Below are 16,912 nucleotides of genomic sequence, written 5' to 3' on the forward strand. Positions count from 1 at the left end.
CTTGAATAAGCGATCGGATGATCGCTTATTCAAGCCAAAAGGTTGAAAATAAGTGAAAGTAAAAAAAAAAAGATTAAATTGTTTTATAATAATAATTAAATAAATAAATAAATAAAATAAAGTCCCATAATCTCCCCAGTTACACATATAATGCAAATACAGTATATAAAACACAAAAACACACAAAAAATGTACATATTTGGTATCACCGCGTCCGTATTAATCTGTACAATAAATCTAAATCAATACTGAACCCGCTCGGGGAACGATGAAAAAAATAACCACGAAAAACTTCCCGTAATATACAATTTTTCATCAAACACTATCACAAAAAATGTTCTAAAAAATGATCAAAAAAAGCTACATTCCCTAATATGATACTACTGAAAAGAACAACTCTTTTCGCAAAAAATAAGCCCTCAACCAGATCTGACAACAGAAAAATACAGAAGTTATGGCCCTAAAAAGTTGTCAATAGTAAAAACAATGCGATATTCTCCAATATTGGTTTTGCTCAGGAAAATTGAGCAAAGATAAGAAAAACTATATAAATGAGGTATCACCGCAATCGTAGTGAACCAGAGAATAAAGATAAAATATTATTTTTACATTACGGTGAACGGGGGGAAAAAAATGCTAAAAATCCAAAATAAAAATTGATGATTTTGTTTGTGTCCCCCTTGAAATAGTTAATAAAATCTCATGAATAAGCTATAGACCCCCTAAATGAATTATCTATACATTGTATCTCATTCCGTAAAAATTAAGCCCTCATATGTTTGCATTACCAAAAAAAAATAAAAATGTATAGGTCATACGATGTGACAATACAAATCTGCTGTGAATGGCGCCTCCATTCATTCTATACTCGGCCGTGCGCCCATACAGAAGTTTACCACCACATATGGGGTATCAGTACACTCGGGAGGAATTGGGCATCAAACGTTGCAGTGCGTTTCATCATTTAATTTATTCTGAAAATGTCAGTTTGGCCTAAATGAATGTATGTTCCAAAAAAATTCCATAGTTTCTAAATCGCAGGTCCATATTGTTTTAACCCATGTGAAACACTTAAAGGGTTAATGGACTTAATAGAAGTTGTTTTACATACGTTGAGGGGTGAAGTTTCTATAGTGGGGTAATTTATGGGGTTTTACTATTACTTAGGCCTTACAAAGTCACTTGGAAGCTGAGTTTTCCCTCAAAATGTGAGTTTTGGCAATTTTCATGAAAATGAGAAAAATCGCACCTAAAGTTCTGCACCTCATAACATCCTAGAAAAGTGAGAGGATGCATAAAATATCATCCCAACATAAAGCAGACATTCCGTAAATGTAATTTATCAAGCTTTTTGGGTAGTTTTACTTCCTGTCTGGGAACCAGAACATTTCAAACTAGGAAAATGAAGAATTTTTACAAACTTTTGCCAAATTTTCACTTTTTTTCAGAACAAATCGCAAAACGTATCACTTAAATTTTATAACTAACATGAAGTACAATGTATCATGAGAAAACATTCTCAAAATCACCAGGATATGTTAAAGCGTTCCGAAGTTATAACCAATTATCGTGAGACATGTCAGATTTGAAAAATCGAGTCTGGTCATTGAGCTGAAAACTAGTGTCGGTGATAAGGGGTTAAGGGCTATTTCACACAAACATATCCAGCATCCATATGGGTCCTGAATATGTGGGTAAACAGTATGCAGCAGTATTTCATTAAATGGATTTTCCATGGCATCTTTCGTTATAACAGACCAAAGTGGCAAACACACAAACCCAAAACCCACACACCCACAACCCAGCCAAAGTCAAGTTTAACACTTTGCATGGTTATTGATGCAGAGTTATGTTCAATCCACATTTATTGGTGAATATGAAAAACAACAGCTACAAACATAATTTTCAAAGCATGAAGGGTGGTCTAGCGGCGTCACGGCAGACTGTGAGGTCACACTGAGGCAAAGATCATAATGTAACATCCGCCCACTATTTCCAATGATAGAACGAGACAAAAATACAAACAGGGGACAGACAACACAAAACATAGATGAGAAAGAAAGAGCAGGGTGGGGGGTCCAGGGTTAAGGGTGGCTTCTGAGTCATTCTATGGCCATACGCAATGAGCGTGACCGTACAGCTAGTATTTTCAATGCAGGGGTCCTGAAAGGTTACAATTTCAAGTAAAGATCGTATTATTCTAAGCAAAAAGATCCTGAAAGGCAGGGGTTAGCTGATATTCCTTCCAGGGGGTCCACAACGTGGCTGTTTTACTCGGGTCTGGCATGTCATCTGCCACCAGCTCCTCCATCCTTCGTATGTAACAGAGCTCCTCTATCCACTCCACAGCCGTGGGCGGGTGAGGGCTCTTCCAGTGTCGAGGGATCACTGTCCTTGCAGCCGTGAGAGAAAATGGCGAAGGAGGCCTTTTTTGATGGAGGGGATGGTGCCCGGCAACACTGAAAGGAGGGCGACCTGTGGGCTGAATTGTATAGTGTTACCAGACACCCTGCTGTAGGTGTCAAATACCATCTACCAGAAGACCTGTATTGCCAAGCAGCTCCACCAAATGTGAAGAATGGATCCCACCTCCGCACCGCACCTCCAGCCAAGTTCTGAAACTCCAGGGTAGATCCAGTGGAGCGTGAGGGGGCACCTGTGCCATTGTGATAAAATCTTATAATTCTTCTCCTGTGCGCTGCAGAGTAAGGGGAGTTTATGGGAGAATAAGAAGGCTTTGTCCCATTCTGCTTCCGTAAGCGTGGTTGATAATTCCGTCTCCCATGCTGACACAAACCCAGTGAGCAATATAGCGTATAACTGAGACAAGACGTGAGCCAGGGGAGATGAAGGTCTAAGGAGCGCCTCAAACACGGTTAGGGAGGCCCTAAATCTAGAGTAAGAGTCCGAGTTTACGTACGATGCTAGCTGTTGATACTCCAACCAGGACAGAGGAGTGTCTGGGTTAGAGGCTCGCAAAGTGAAGGTAGGGTATCTCCGGTCACCACCTGACCCATGCTGATATCTGTTTCCGCTTCCCAACATAGGAATCTCCCTCTCCCCATCCCGGGGGGGAGGGGAGGCTTGGTTGTTAAAAAGGGGGATGAGGGGGCCCTGCAGTCTGACCAGGGAGTCCCGAGAAACCAGTCATTGATGCAGAGTTAAATCTAAAGAGGCTGTAGAGTTTCAGGCCACATTCACCTGCTGCTTTTTAGTGTTAAACGTATTTTATTACGAAACAGATTAATACGGGAATCTGTACAACCGGTCACAGAAAAAAATTCCCCGTGCAGGGGGCCAGACTGATTAATGAATGTCATTATAAAAGCAAAACATCAAAACAACAAATGCAAGAGCGTTGTGACTGCATCAGAAAAAGCAACGTACCGCTTTGTCTGCGTTTGCAAACGCAAAAGTAGACAAAGCTGCACCCAGTGGGGCGGGCCGCAGCCCGATTGCATCAGCGTTTCTATGGAAACGCCTGCGATCGGGAATGAGCTGCTGGTGTTTTGCATTAAATTAATGCAAAACACTGGCGGCTTGTGTGGCACCAGCCTTAGGTGTATGGCCTGGTCATATAAGCACCAATCGGATAAATATGACATGTGCTAAAGGTAGGCTATCAATATGCTGATCCTAAAAAATTCACTTGAAGGGATTTTCCAGAAATTGTCATTGGTATCTTAACTTCAGGGTTGCCACACTCAGTCCGTGATGACAGAATGTGAAGAGTGCTGTGTCACAGACTGACGAGACTTCCAGGGATGTGTGTCATGTATCGATATGATGCACCTCTCCTGGCAGTGTGGGCAGTCCACCATATTTCAAGATCACAGACTGATGACAGCCAGTGAGTGGCAGCCTACAGGATAGGCCATCAGTCATTCATAGGTGAGGGGCAGACACCCAGACCGTCCACTGATAAGCTCAAAAACTACAAAGCAAATACAATGTTGGCTCTGTGCTTTAGGCAGTGGTCTGCAGCTCTGCCGATGGGATATAAAGGGTTAACACCCACGATCGGTGCCAACACCAATCACAGGTGTTAATGGTGGGTGTTTGTTGCAATATGCAGCCAACACCCACAATGTATGGAGAGGATCTTGTTGGTGAGCCTGTTAGGGTAGGATTCAAGACATCCTCTTTTAGTGTGCGTTGGCTGCGTGTTTCTAATAAATAAGCATGTGTGCACATTGTAAGAAATTAATTCAGACACATTTGCTGATGTAAATCTCACTCATGCGATCATGGCCATGGCAAATCTGCACTGCTAGAACTTTATTTGGTTTCACAAAACTATATAGAAATTATGGAAGAAGCAGAAGGGGCGGAGAATTCCCAGCTCGTGTGGTCTCTTGATTGGAGAACTTCCTTGCTGTTGCTTATTGACGTCAGGATTGAAGTCTTGTTGACATTCTTTAGCCTTAATTGTTTTCATTATGATCACGATGCCGGCGCCATCTTATAATGAAGTCTCTGTTACAATGATTTTAGGAATATAGAACAAGTAGAAATGACAGGATTTGATCTATCAGCTAGGTGTACCTTAACAAGCCGACTCCATAAACCCGAACGTACGCTTTGCAGTAATAGTATAAAAATCACATAGCTTGCGATCCCTCACGGGCAGGGCCCTCCTTCCACTTGTTTCCTGATCGCTGTAGTTCTCTATTTGTACTTGCATTTGTTCTTGTCTTAATATAATGTATGGGAATTCCTTATTGCCTGTACAGCACCATGGAATTATTGTTGCTTTATAAATAAATAATAAAAGTACAGCTCACATTGGGAACAGGTTAAAGGGGCATCGCCACAGTAATAAATGACAAGCAGCATAGAACTATCACTGATGCTAAATCTCCCCCTATGGATGGAGACAAAATCTGTCTAGCTCCTGTTTTAGTGTTATTTTAAAGATAATCATATCCTTCATATAAGACTAAAGACAGAGCCCTACCCCATTGTAACCAAAGTTAAACGTGTCACAGCAGCAACTCCGCCCATAGAAAACATTTTCTCAAACACTGAGGTTGCGATCACATGGTGCGTTTTTGGTGTGTTCACATATTCACAGCTGCTTCTAGAAATGAAGACAAATTAGTTCCAAACCAGCCAACCACATGATAAACATGCTAGCAATGCGTTTTAAAACACGTTCAAAATGAACAGTGTGACAGCACCTGAATGTACTGCTACTTTAGGTAAAGCTGCGTCCAGCTCTCCTGCTCTACCAGCCTCTGTCAGTGTTTAGCGTGAGGTCACATGGTGTGTTTTTAAACGCTGTGCAAAACGTGTGCGTTTTAAAATGCATGTGTTTTTGCATGTTTTCCATGCGTTTGGCTGGTTTGCATCAATTTTTTTCATCTACGGAAGTGTAAGCAGCTGTGAAAATGTTACTATAGTTGCTTACACTTCCAGAAATAAAGAAAAAAGTATTCAAACCAGCCAAATGCATTGTAAAATGCAAACAATTATATCTATGATGCCCCGATGGGTCTCATTCCACTCTTGGGGGGGGGGGGATGTTTATCATTATGCATTGTGTTGCATGTCAACTGTGTCATATGGCTATACACTGCTTCATAAATGTGGCATATGAGGTGTTAATGTCTGCAGAGAATATACAACTTTCTTAGTGAAAAGTCACACAAGTAATTTTTGGCACAACTAGTCTTTAAGTATTTACTATGCCAGGAGGGGATTGGAGTAGATGTGCACCACACATGTGACCGTAGGAAAATTCCCACTTTATAAATCTGTCACATTGTTTAGATGAAGCTAAAAACACAGTGGGTAAGCAAATGTCACAAAAATGTGCATAAATATGGAGTAAATCAGCCGTTGCAACAATTGTGCGATATTTACAGAGGGTATGGGAAGTATTCAGACCCCTTTAAATGTTTAACTCTTTTTTTTTTGCAGCCAATGGGTAAGTTAAAAAAGTTCTTTTGTTTTACTCATAAATGTACACTCTGCATCCAATCTTGACAGAAAAAAACAGAAATCCTGTATATACTTGAGTATAAGCCAAGTTTTTTTGTGCTTAAAAAAACCACACTCGGCTTATGTAAAAAATATTAGTACTCACGTCCTGCGCTGACCCCCGGGGTCCTCTTCTACTGCTCAGCTCCAGCTTCCCAGCAGTGAGGGCAGAGGCGCGTCCATGCTCTCTGCCCGCATGCACACACACCCAGTGACCTCATCAGGTGGCGACACACCGCTTCACAGTATGTGCGTGTGGGCGGGAAGCTGGAGCTGAACTGGAGCTGAGCAGAGAAGACGAGCCGGGGGATAAGAGTGCGCCAGGGGTGAGTACTAAGTTTATTATATTTAAAGGGGCAGCTACTGGACATTTCTGTAAAGGGAGGCTACTATGGGACATTTCTGTAAAGGGGGGCAGCTGCTGGACATTTCTGTAAAGGGGGGCAGCTACTGGACATTTCTGTAAAGGGGGCAGCTACTGGACATTTCTGTAAAGGGGGGCAGCTACTGGACATTTCTGTAAAGGGGGGCAGCTACTGGACATTTCTGTAAAGGGGGGCAGCTACTGGACATTTCTGTAAAGGGGGGCAGCTACTGGACATTTCTGTAAAGGGGGGCAGCTACTGGACATTTCTGTAAAGGGGGCAGCTGCTGGACATTTTTTTAAAGAGTAGTTGCTGCATTTCCCACCCTAGGTTTATACTACAGTCAATACGTTTTCCATTTTTTTTGTGGCAAAAATAGGTACCTCAGCTTATACTCGACTATATACTGTAGATAGTTTTGCTAATTTATTAAACAAGAAAAACTGAAATTTCACATGGTCATAAGTATTTAGACCCTTTACTGTGACACTATTATTTAACCCAAAATAAATTATTTATGAAGTGGCACTTCTTATTTCTACCAAACCAGTCTACCACCACATATCCTAAACACCAACCAAGGTTAAAAATTTAACCCCTACGGGACTCTTTTATAGGCCTATTTTGGCCTATAGCAGTGGTGGCGAACCTATGGCACGGGTGCCAGAGGTGGCACTCAAAGCCCTTTCTGTGGGCACCCAGTCCTTCACCCCAACACAGAGTTTGCCAGCTAGGACTCAAGGCTTTCTCCTGTGATCCAATACAGCCGAGGACATGCCATGCTCAGAGCTATTTTAAAGCAACATCCTTGGCTACAAGGACTACAGGAGCGAAACGGTGTGGATAGAGATGGATTGTCATTGGAGCTCCTGCTCTGGGTCCCCTGATTCTCTCTCTTGAGGGGACCCGGGAAGGAAGCTACAATCCAAGTTTCTCCATCATCTTTCTATTGTATTGGTGAATTCAGGAGACCAATACGATTAAAACCTGTGCTACAGCAAGAAGCAATAAGGTACTGCTTAAATTGTCATGTTGGCACTTTGCAACATATACATGGGTTTTGGTTGTAGCTTGGGCACACGGTCTCCAAAAGGATCGCCATCACTGGCCTATAGGATGTGGCCCTATTTTTCAAATCTTCCCTGTGTCTCTATAAGTGCTTATAGCTTTAGAACACTATAAGACAGTGGTGGCTAACCTATGGCACAGGTTCCAGAGGTGGCACTCGGAGCCCTCTCTGTGGGCACTTAGGCCATCACCAGAGATGACTTCAGGTATCTTCTTGCAGTCCCAGACAGCCCAGGACTTGCTGTGCACAGAGCTATTTTAAAGTGACAGCTCTACCTGGGACTACAGGAGGAGTGGGAAGGTGTGGACAGATCTGGATTATCATTGTAGCTCCTGCTCCGGCCCTGACAATTCTTCCTGTTTATGGGACCCTGGAGCAAAGCTACAATGATCCTCCAAATTTCTCCTATTTTCTGCTTTATTGGTGTCCTCAGGGTGCTGGTATCAATGAAAGCTGTGACAGAGAAGGGAGTACAAATCTCAAATTAAATTTCTGTGTTGGCACTTTGCGATAAATAAGTGGTTGTAGTTTGGGCACTCGGTCTCTAAAAGGTTCGCTATCACTGCTATAAGATATCCAGGGGATTTTGAGATTGTTTTCTCGTGACACATTGTACTTCAAATTAGTTTAAAAATTTGGATGAAATCTTTTTCTGTTTAGTTATGAAAAAAAACGAAATTTGGCAAAAATTTGGAAAATGTCTTTATTTTCTAAATGCTCTACTTTTGATGCAGATAGTCATAGCACCCAAATAAACTCATAACTTACATTTCCTAAATGTCTGCTTTAAGTTGCCAGGGTTTTTTAAGATTCCATATATTTTACTAGAATGTTATGAGGCTTAGAATTTGAGGCTCACATTCTTTGGAAAATCACCAAATCCCGTATTTTGATGGACCTGCTCAACTTTTAATTGACTGTGAGAGGGCTAAATAATAGTGAAACTTGTAAATTGCCCCATTATGGAAACTATACCCCTCATCGCATGAAAAAGCACTTTGAAGTTTGTTGCCCCTTTAGGTGTTTTTCTAGGGGTTAAAACTAAATGGAGGTGCGGTTTACCCTTATGTGGTGGTAAACTGCTGTATGGGAGCATGGACGGGCATAGAATACATTTTTAGGAAGATTATTTGGGGTTTTTTTTTGGCCGTTTACCATACTATACCTATTTTATTATGCAGATTGTCCCAGATGCAGCAATACCAAATATGTGGGACTTTTGTGTATTTATACTGAATGAAGATTTTGGAGAAAATCTTGTTCATTATGGAATCACCATCTTTTCGCTTTTTTATTTTTCGGCTGACAAATCTGATTAAGGGCATATTTTTGGCGAGAACAGTTATTTTTAGTGGTCTTATTTTAGAGTGCGTAACATTTCTTTAAATCACATTTTAGAGCATTTTTTAAATGTATTAATTAAAAATGATCTTTTTTCAAAAGTTTTTTGCGTTTTTTCCGCAGGCGTTTACTGTGCAGGTCCAGTAACAATTCTGTTTTATTATACAAATTGTTACGAACGCGGCAATACCAAATATGTGTTTTTTTCTGGTTTTTATACTTTATTAAGTGTTTATATGGGAAAAGTGACATTTTAGGGGCTTATATTTTTATGTATTTATTTTTTATTTATTCTAGTGTTTAAACTTTACTGTTTTTAAAGGACACCTGTCATCAGGTCTGTGTCACTTGTCCTGTCACTACTATCTGTTGGAGCAGCTCAAAAGGATCCATCCCAGCCTTTATCTAGACATTTCATACATTATTCATTGTAAAATCATCTATTTTTATCATGTAAATGAGGCTGGTCACATGGTCAGAGGCAGTGATGTCACCCCTGTTACCCCTCTCCTCCCCCTGCTCATGTCTGTGTGTAATGTATAGTAAAGCATGGCTAGTGTGTGTGCTGCATCTGCTGACATGCTGCATCCTCCTAATATACAGGTGAGAGACACAGACATCAGCTACACATGAATCTGACATGTTCTGCTATAACATGGCTGCCTGGAGCTGCTGTATCTCACACACACATGGACACACAGGCTGCAGGGGGCGTGGCCACCAGCACCAGGAAGCACATCATTATACAGCCTCACACCATTATACAGCCTCACACCATTATACAGGCTGTCAGTCAAGCACTGGGGGTGTGGCTGTGCCTCCCACTCATGAATAGAGTGGACAGCTTGAATATGCTAATGATTCATTGGACATTTCACAGGTCATTTGCATACAGCTTTAGGACCTCATTGCTTAGGTTTACAGGCATGTAGAGGGACAATAAAGGGATAGAGGCAATGCTCTCTAATGGCAGTTTCTGAAAATATATTTAGTTTAGGGGGGTTATTTTGCATGACGGGTTCTCTTTAACTTTTTTTACTTATACATACTTGAACGTGAACCATCAATGCTCTGATCGCTGGTTCAAGTCCAATACACTGCTCTACAATACTAACGCATTGTAGAGCAGTGTAAACTGTATGAGCATGCAAACGCTTGCGCAGGCAGTTTACAGTCAGGCCAGGAAGGTGTCTGACTGCCAAGAACATTGGGCAGCCCCGGGGCACTTGGCAGACCTCGGGGCTGTCCAGAAGAGGATCGGATCTCCCGGTAAGAGGCACAGGGGTCAGATCCATCGGGGGAAGACCCTTACATGGTGCGGTAATGCTTGACCGCGGCTTGTAATGGGTTAAAACTCATGATCAGAGCCGATGCCAGCCCAAAACTGCCTGCAAACTTCCCAGTTTGTGGCCCGTATCTGCACACAAACACGTTACTGTGCACGTAGCCACATTCATACACATATTTATCACGAATTGTATGCCTGAAAACAGGCCAGAGCCTCCGGATAGATCCGGTGAGTGAAATTGTGTTTCACATGTCTGTGTTTGAAAAACATGTGGTTCATGTTACCGATCGCATGTGTTTCTGTGGAAATGCACAAGTGTATTAAGGCCTAGCCCCTCCCCGATAGGTTCAGTTGTAGCCTCTTCATACATACATGCATATTGCAGCAAACACCCACCGCTTATATCCACCGATCGTGTATATTAACCCTTCCGATGTTGGGGCTGTATCCGCTTCTTTGTTATGATCGTCGTCGTCATCTGAGAGTGGCAATAAGTTGCTATGACAGACCCAAGGCTGCATGGCATCTGCAGTTTCGTTACAGTGAGCCAGTGGGTTATTACACTGAATACAGTATAAAAAGGCCATATACTCCTATACATTATTGCAGTATATAGTAGAAACGATCAGACCATCAAGGTTAAAGTACAATGGAGGGTCCAAAAAAAATAGTAAAAGAAAGTAAAATAAATAAAAAAACCCTAAAAATTTAAATCACCCCCTTTCCCTAGAAATGATATAAAATGAAACAAACAGTAAAAATCAAACACGTTAGGTATCGCCGTGTCTCAAAATGCCTGATCTATCAAAATATAAAAACGGTTATTCCCATCAGCGAATCCCATAACGGAAAATAGCCTCCACATGTCTGAAATGCCACTTTTATACCATTTTACATAAAAAATTTAATAAAAAGTGATCAATAGGTCGTATAGTCCTAAAAATGGTAGCAATGAAACGTTGGCTCATCTCGCAAAACAATGACACCTCACACAGTTCCGTACACCATGGTATAAAAAGTTATTAGCGTCTGAAGATGGCAAAATATATATTTTTTTCATACACATTTGTTTCATTTTTGAAAATGTATTAAAATGCAATAAAGCCTGTATGAATTTGGTATCACCGAGATGACACCGAACCAAAGAATAAAGTAGATGTATTATTTAGAGGGCACAGTAAAAATCGTTAAAGCAGAGCCCACAAGTACGTGGCACACTTTTTTTTTTGCCAATTTCACCACACTTGGATTTTTTTTCCAGCCTTCCAGTACACGGCAGGGAATAATTAATAATGCCAATGAGAAGTAAAATTTGTTACGCAGAAAATAAGCGCTACAGTTCTATACACGGAAAAGTGAATAAGTTATTGATTTCGGAAGGTTGAGAGCTAAAAAAATGAACGAAAAAAGCTGCATCTATAAGGGGTTAAACTGTGAAGCCAGAACCAAAGTAAAACTGCTTGGTGTGAATATACGGTAGTTTCCAAAAATGACCTGCGGTTTGTGTTTTTATCCCTACACTAGTGCGCTATGGTGTCAGTCATAGGGAAGGAGCAGCTATGGCACAGGACCGCTATGGTGATCACGTCCAGGGACTGCTCCCAGCATGCCGCGGGTCACACAAGTCACATGATGCAGCTCTGTCCTCCGCTATATACCCTGGAGAAGGCCACTCCCCCGGGCGTGGTTTCGCAGTTGCGGCATGGCAAGCTCTGGTTGCCTAGCAACAAGTGCCCCAAACTGATGCGCTGTGGTCCGGCCTGAAGCTTAGAACCACAGGGAGACCCGGAACCGCGGTGAGTGACCGGCAGAGGAGACATGTCCGCTGTGTGGAGCGGAGCCTCCCTGCAGCGCTACAGGAATTATCAGGTGGCCCCGGCAAATACTGGAGCCATGTGTCCTGCCCATAATGTGCCCCCAGCACTCACTGCCAGGAGCAAGGAAGCATGGCACTATAGGCATGTGTTCACACCTATGTATAGTACAGGAGATACACGTTATTCACCAGGCACTGGAGAAACCAAGGAAAATGCTCTCTGTGCCAGGTGTGAGCTGCTGCCTGTGTGTACAGCATGTGCCCCCCCTTGTGTCTAGTGTGCCCCTGTGCCCAACATGTGCCCCATTGTGCCTAGGATGTTCCCCTGTACTTGAAATGTGCCCCATTTGTGTCTTTGATCGGCCCCTGATCCTACAATGTGCCCCCTTGTGCCTATGATGTGACCCTCAGCCTAAGGTGTGCCCCTGTGTCTGGCATGTGCCCCTGTGTCTGGGATGTGCTCCTGTGTCTGGGACCCTGTGTCTGGGACGTGCCCCTGTGTCTGGGACGTGCCCCTGTGTCTGGGACGTGCTCCTGTGTCTGGGATGTGCCCCTATGTCTGGGACGTGCCCCTGTGTCTGGGTTGTGCCCCTGTTTCTGGGACGTGCCTCTGTGTCTGGGACGTGCCCCTGTGTCTGGGACGTGCCCCTGTGTATGGGCCACTGTGTCTGGGATGTGCCTCTGTGTCTGGGACGTGCCCCTGTGTCTGGGATGTGCCCCTGTGTATGGGCCACTGTGTCTGGGATGTGCCTCTATGTCTGGGATGTGCCCCTGTGTCTGGGATGTGCCTCTGTGTCTGGGACGTGCCCCTGTGTCTGGGACGTGCCCCTGTGTCTGGGACGTGCCCCTGTGTCTGGGACGTGCCCCTGTGTCTGGGATGTGCCTCTGTGTCCTGGACGTGCCTCTGTGTCTGGGACGTGCCTCTGTGTCTGGGACGTGCCCCTGTGTATGGGCCACTGTGTCTGGGTTGTGCCTCTGTGTCTGGGACGTGCCTCTGTGTCTGGGACGTGCCCCTGTGTCTGGGACGTGCCCCTGTGTCTGGGATGTGCCCCTGTGTCTGGGATGTGCCCCTTTGTCTGGGACCCTGTGTCTGGGATGTGCCCCTGTGTCTGGGACCCTGTGTCTGGGATGTGCCCCTGTGTCTGGGCCCCTGTGTCTGGGATGTGCCCCTGTGTCTGGGCCCCTGTGTCTGGGATGTGCCCCTGTGTCTGGGCCCCTGTGTCTGGGATGTGCCCCTGTGTCTGGGATGTGCCCCTATGTCTGGGACGTGCCCCTATGTCTGGGACGTGCCCCTGTGTATGGGCCACTGTGTCTGGGATGTGCCCCTGTGTCTGGGATGTGCCTCTGTGTCTGGGACGTGCCTCTGTGTCTGGGACGTGCCCCTGTGTCTGGGCAACTGTGTCTGGGATGTGCCTCTGTCTGGGACGTGCCCCTGTGTCTGGGACGTGCCCCTGTGTCTGGGATGTGCCCATGTGTCTGGGATGTGCCCATGTGTCTGGGACCCCGTGTTTGGGATGTACCCCTGTGTCTGGGATGTGCCTCTTTGTCTGGGACCCTTTGTCTGGGACCCTGTGTCTGGGATGTGCCCCTGTGTCTGGGCCCCTGTGTCTGGGCCCCTGTGTCTGGGATGTGACCCTGTGTCTGGGATGTGCCCCTGTGTCTGGGACGTGCCCCTGTGTCTGGGACGTGCCCCTGTGTCTGGGACGTGCCTCTGTGTCTGGGACGTGCCTCTGTGTCTGGAACGTGCCTCTGTGTCTGGGACGTGCCCCTGTGTCTGGGACGTGCCCCTGTGTCTGGCATGTGCCCCTGTGTCTGGGATGTGCCCCTGTGTCTGGGATGTGCCCATGTGTATGGGCCCCTGTGTCTGGGACCCTGTGTCTGGGCCCCTGTGTCTGGGATGTGCCCCTGTGTCTGGGCCCCTGTGTCTGGGATGTGCCCCTGTGTCTGGGCCCCTGTGTCTGGGATGTGCCCCTGTGTCTGTGCCCCTGTGTCTGGGCCCCTGTGTGTCTGGGATGTGCCCCTGTGTCTGGGATGTGCCCCTGTGTCTGGGACCCTGTGTCTGGGATGTGCCCCTGTGTCTGGCATGTGCCCCTGTGTCTGGGATGTGCTCCTGTGTCTGGGACCCTGTGTCTGGGACGTGCCCCTGTGTCTGGGACGTGCCCCTGTGTCTGGGACGTGCCCCTGTGTCTGGGATGTGCTCCTGTGTCTGGGATGTGCCCCTATGTCTGGGACGTGTCCCTGTGTCTGGGTTGTGCCCCTGTTTCTGGGACGTGCCTCTGTGTCTGGGACGTGCCCCTGTGTCTGGGACGTGCCCCTGTGTATGGGCCACTGTGTCTGGGATGTGCCTCTATGTCTGGGATGTGCCCCTGTGTCTGGGATGTGCCTCTGTGTCTGGGACGTGCCCCTGTGTCTGGGACGTGCCCCTGTGTCTGGGACGTGCCCCTGTGTTTGGGACGTGCCCCTGTGTCTGGGACGTGCCTCTGTGTCTGGGACGTGCCCCTGTGTCTGGGACGTGCCCCTGTGTCTGGGACGTGCCCCTGTGTCTGGGACGTGCCCCTGTGTCTGGGATGTGCCCCTGTGTCTGGGACGTGCCTCTGTGTCTGGGATGTGCCTCTGTGTCTGGGACGTGCCCCTGTGTATGGGCCACTGTGTCTGGGTTGTGCCTCTGTGTCTGGGACGTGCCTCTGTGTCTGGGACGTGCCCCTGTGTCTGAGACGTGCCCCTGTGTCTGGGATGTGCCCCTGTGTCTGGGATGTGCCCCTTTGTCTGGGACCCTGTGTCTGGGATGTGCCCCTGTGTCTGGGACCCTGTGTCTGGGATGTGCCCCTGTGTCTGGGCCCCTGTGTCTGGGATGGGCCCCTGTGTCTGGGCCCCTGTGTCTGGGATGTGCCCCTGTGTCTGGGCCCCTGTGTCTGGGATGTGCCCCTGTGTCTGGGATGTGCCCCTATGTCTGGGACGTGCCCCTATGTCTGGGACGTGCCCCTGTGTATGGGCCACTGTGTCTGGGATGTGCCCCTGTGTCTGGGATGTGCCTCTGTGTCTGGGACGTGCCTCTGTGTCTGGGACGTGCCCCTGTGTCTGGGCCACTGTGTCTGGGATGTGCCTCTGTCTGGGACGTTCCCCTGTGTCTGGGACGTGCCCCTGTGTCTGGGATGTGCCCATGTGTCTGGGATGTGCCCATGTGTCTGGGACCCCGTGTTTGGGATGTGCCCCTGTGTCTGGGATGTGCCTCTTTGTCTGGGACCCTTTGTCTGGGACCCTGTGTCTGGGATGTGCCCCTGTGTCTGGGCCCCTGTGTCTGGGATGTGACCCTGTGTCTGGGATGTGCCCCTGTGTCTGGGACGTGCCCCTGTGTCTGGGACGTGCCCCTGTGTCTGGGACGTGCTCCTGTGTCTGGGACGTGCCTCTGTGTCTGGGACGTGCCTCTGTGTCTGGGACGTGCCTCTGTGTCTGGGACGTGCCTCTGTGTCTGGGACGTGCCCCTGTGTCTGGGACGTGCCCCTGTGTCTGGGACGTGCCCCTGTGTCTGGGATGTGCCCCTGTGTCTGGGATGTGCCCATGTGTATGGGCCCCTGTGTCTGGGACCCTGTGTCTGGGCCCCTGTGTCTGGGATGTGCCCCTGTGTCTGGGCCCCTGTGTCTGGGATGTGCCCCTGTGTCTGGGCCCCTGTGTCTGGGATGTGCCCCTGTGTCTGGGATGTGCCCCTATGTCTGGGACGTGCCCCTATGTCTGGGACGTGCCCCTGTGTATGGGCCACTGTGTCTGGGATGTGCCCCTGTGTCTGGGATGTGCCTCTGTGTCTGGGACGTGCCTCTGTGTCTGGGACGTGCCCCTGTGTCTGGGCCACTGTGTCTGGGATGTGCCTCTGTCTGGGACGTTCCCCTGTGTCTGGGACGTGCCCCTGTGTCTGGGATGTGCCCATGTGTCTGGGATGTGCCCATGTGTCTGGGACCCCGTGTTTGGGATGTGCCCCTGTGTCTGGGATGTGCCTCTTTGTCTGGGACCCTTTGTCTGGGACCCTGTGTCTGGGATGTGCCCCTGTGTCTGGGCCCCTGTGTCTGGGCCCCTGTGTCTGGGATGTGACCCTGTGTCTGGGATGTGCCCCTGTGTCTGGGACGTGCCCCTGTGTCTGGGACGTGCCCCTGTGTCTGGGACGTGCTCCTGTGTCTGGGACGTGCCTCTGTGTCTGGGACGTGCCTCTGTGTCTGGGACGTGCCTCTGTGTCTGGGACGTGCCTCTGTGTCTGGGACGTGCCCCTGTGTCTGGGACGTGCCCCTGTGTCTGGGACGTGCCCCTGTGTCTGGGATGTGCCCCTGTGTCTGGGATGTGCCCCTGTGTCTGGGATGTGCCCATGTGTATGGGCCCCTGTGTCTGGGACCCTGTGTCTGGGCCCCTGTGTCTGGGATGTGCCCCTGTGTCTGGGCCCCTGTGTCTGGGATGTGCCCCTGTGTCTGGGCCCCTGTGTCTGGGATGTGCCCCTGTGTCTGTGCCCCTGTGTCTGGGCCCCTGTGTGTCTGGGATGTGCCCCTGTGTCTGGGATGTGCCCCTGTGTCTGGGACCCTGTGTCTGGGATGTGCCTCTGTGTCTGGGATGTGCCCCTGTGTCTGGGATGTTCCCCTGTGTCTGGGCCCCTGTGTCTGGGATGTGCCCCTGTGTCTGGGATGGGCCTCTGTGTCTGGGATGTGCCCCTGTGTCTGGGACGTGCCCCTGTGTCTAGGACGTGCCCCTGTGTCTGGGACGTGCCCCTGTGTCTGGGATGTGCCCATGTGTATGGGCCCCTGTGTCTGGGATGTGCCCCTGTGTCTGGGACCCTGTGTTTGGGATGTGACCCTGTGTCTGGGACCCTGTGTCTGGGATGTGACCCTGTGTCTGGGCCCCTGTGTCTGGGATGTGACCCTGTGTCTGGGCCCCTGTGTCTGGGATGTGCCCATGTGTCTGGGCACCGGTGTCTGGGATGTGCCCCTGTGTCTGGGCCCCTGTGTCTGGGCCCCTGTGTCTGGGATGTGCCCCTGTGTCTGGGATGTGCCCCTGTGTCTGGGATGTGCCCCTGT

At 48.0% G+C, this 16,912-nt stretch overlaps 1 protein-coding gene across 2 annotated transcripts in view; it reads left to right on the forward strand.

Annotated features, from left to right (window-relative positions):
- The first annotated feature begins 6,289 nt into the window (after positions 1-6,289).
- The window catches only part of ZBBX (zinc finger B-box domain containing), a 151,419-nt gene continuing 140,796 nt past the window's right edge, over positions 6,290-16,912 (forward strand). Inside the window, exon 1 of one of the 2 annotated variants that reach the window (XM_072142882.1) lies at positions 6,290-6,308. The gene's annotated coding sequence lies outside the window, so the exon portion shown is untranslated. Of the gene's footprint in view, positions 6,309-11,706; positions 11,842-16,912 lie in introns of those variants that run through there. The other variant, XM_072142881.1, reaches the window with a different exon arrangement.

Source organism: Engystomops pustulosus, chromosome 3, assembly GCF_040894005.1.
Source record: "Engystomops pustulosus chromosome 3, aEngPut4.maternal, whole genome shotgun sequence".
NCBI classification, from domain to species: domain Eukaryota; kingdom Metazoa; phylum Chordata; class Amphibia; order Anura; family Leptodactylidae; genus Engystomops; species Engystomops pustulosus.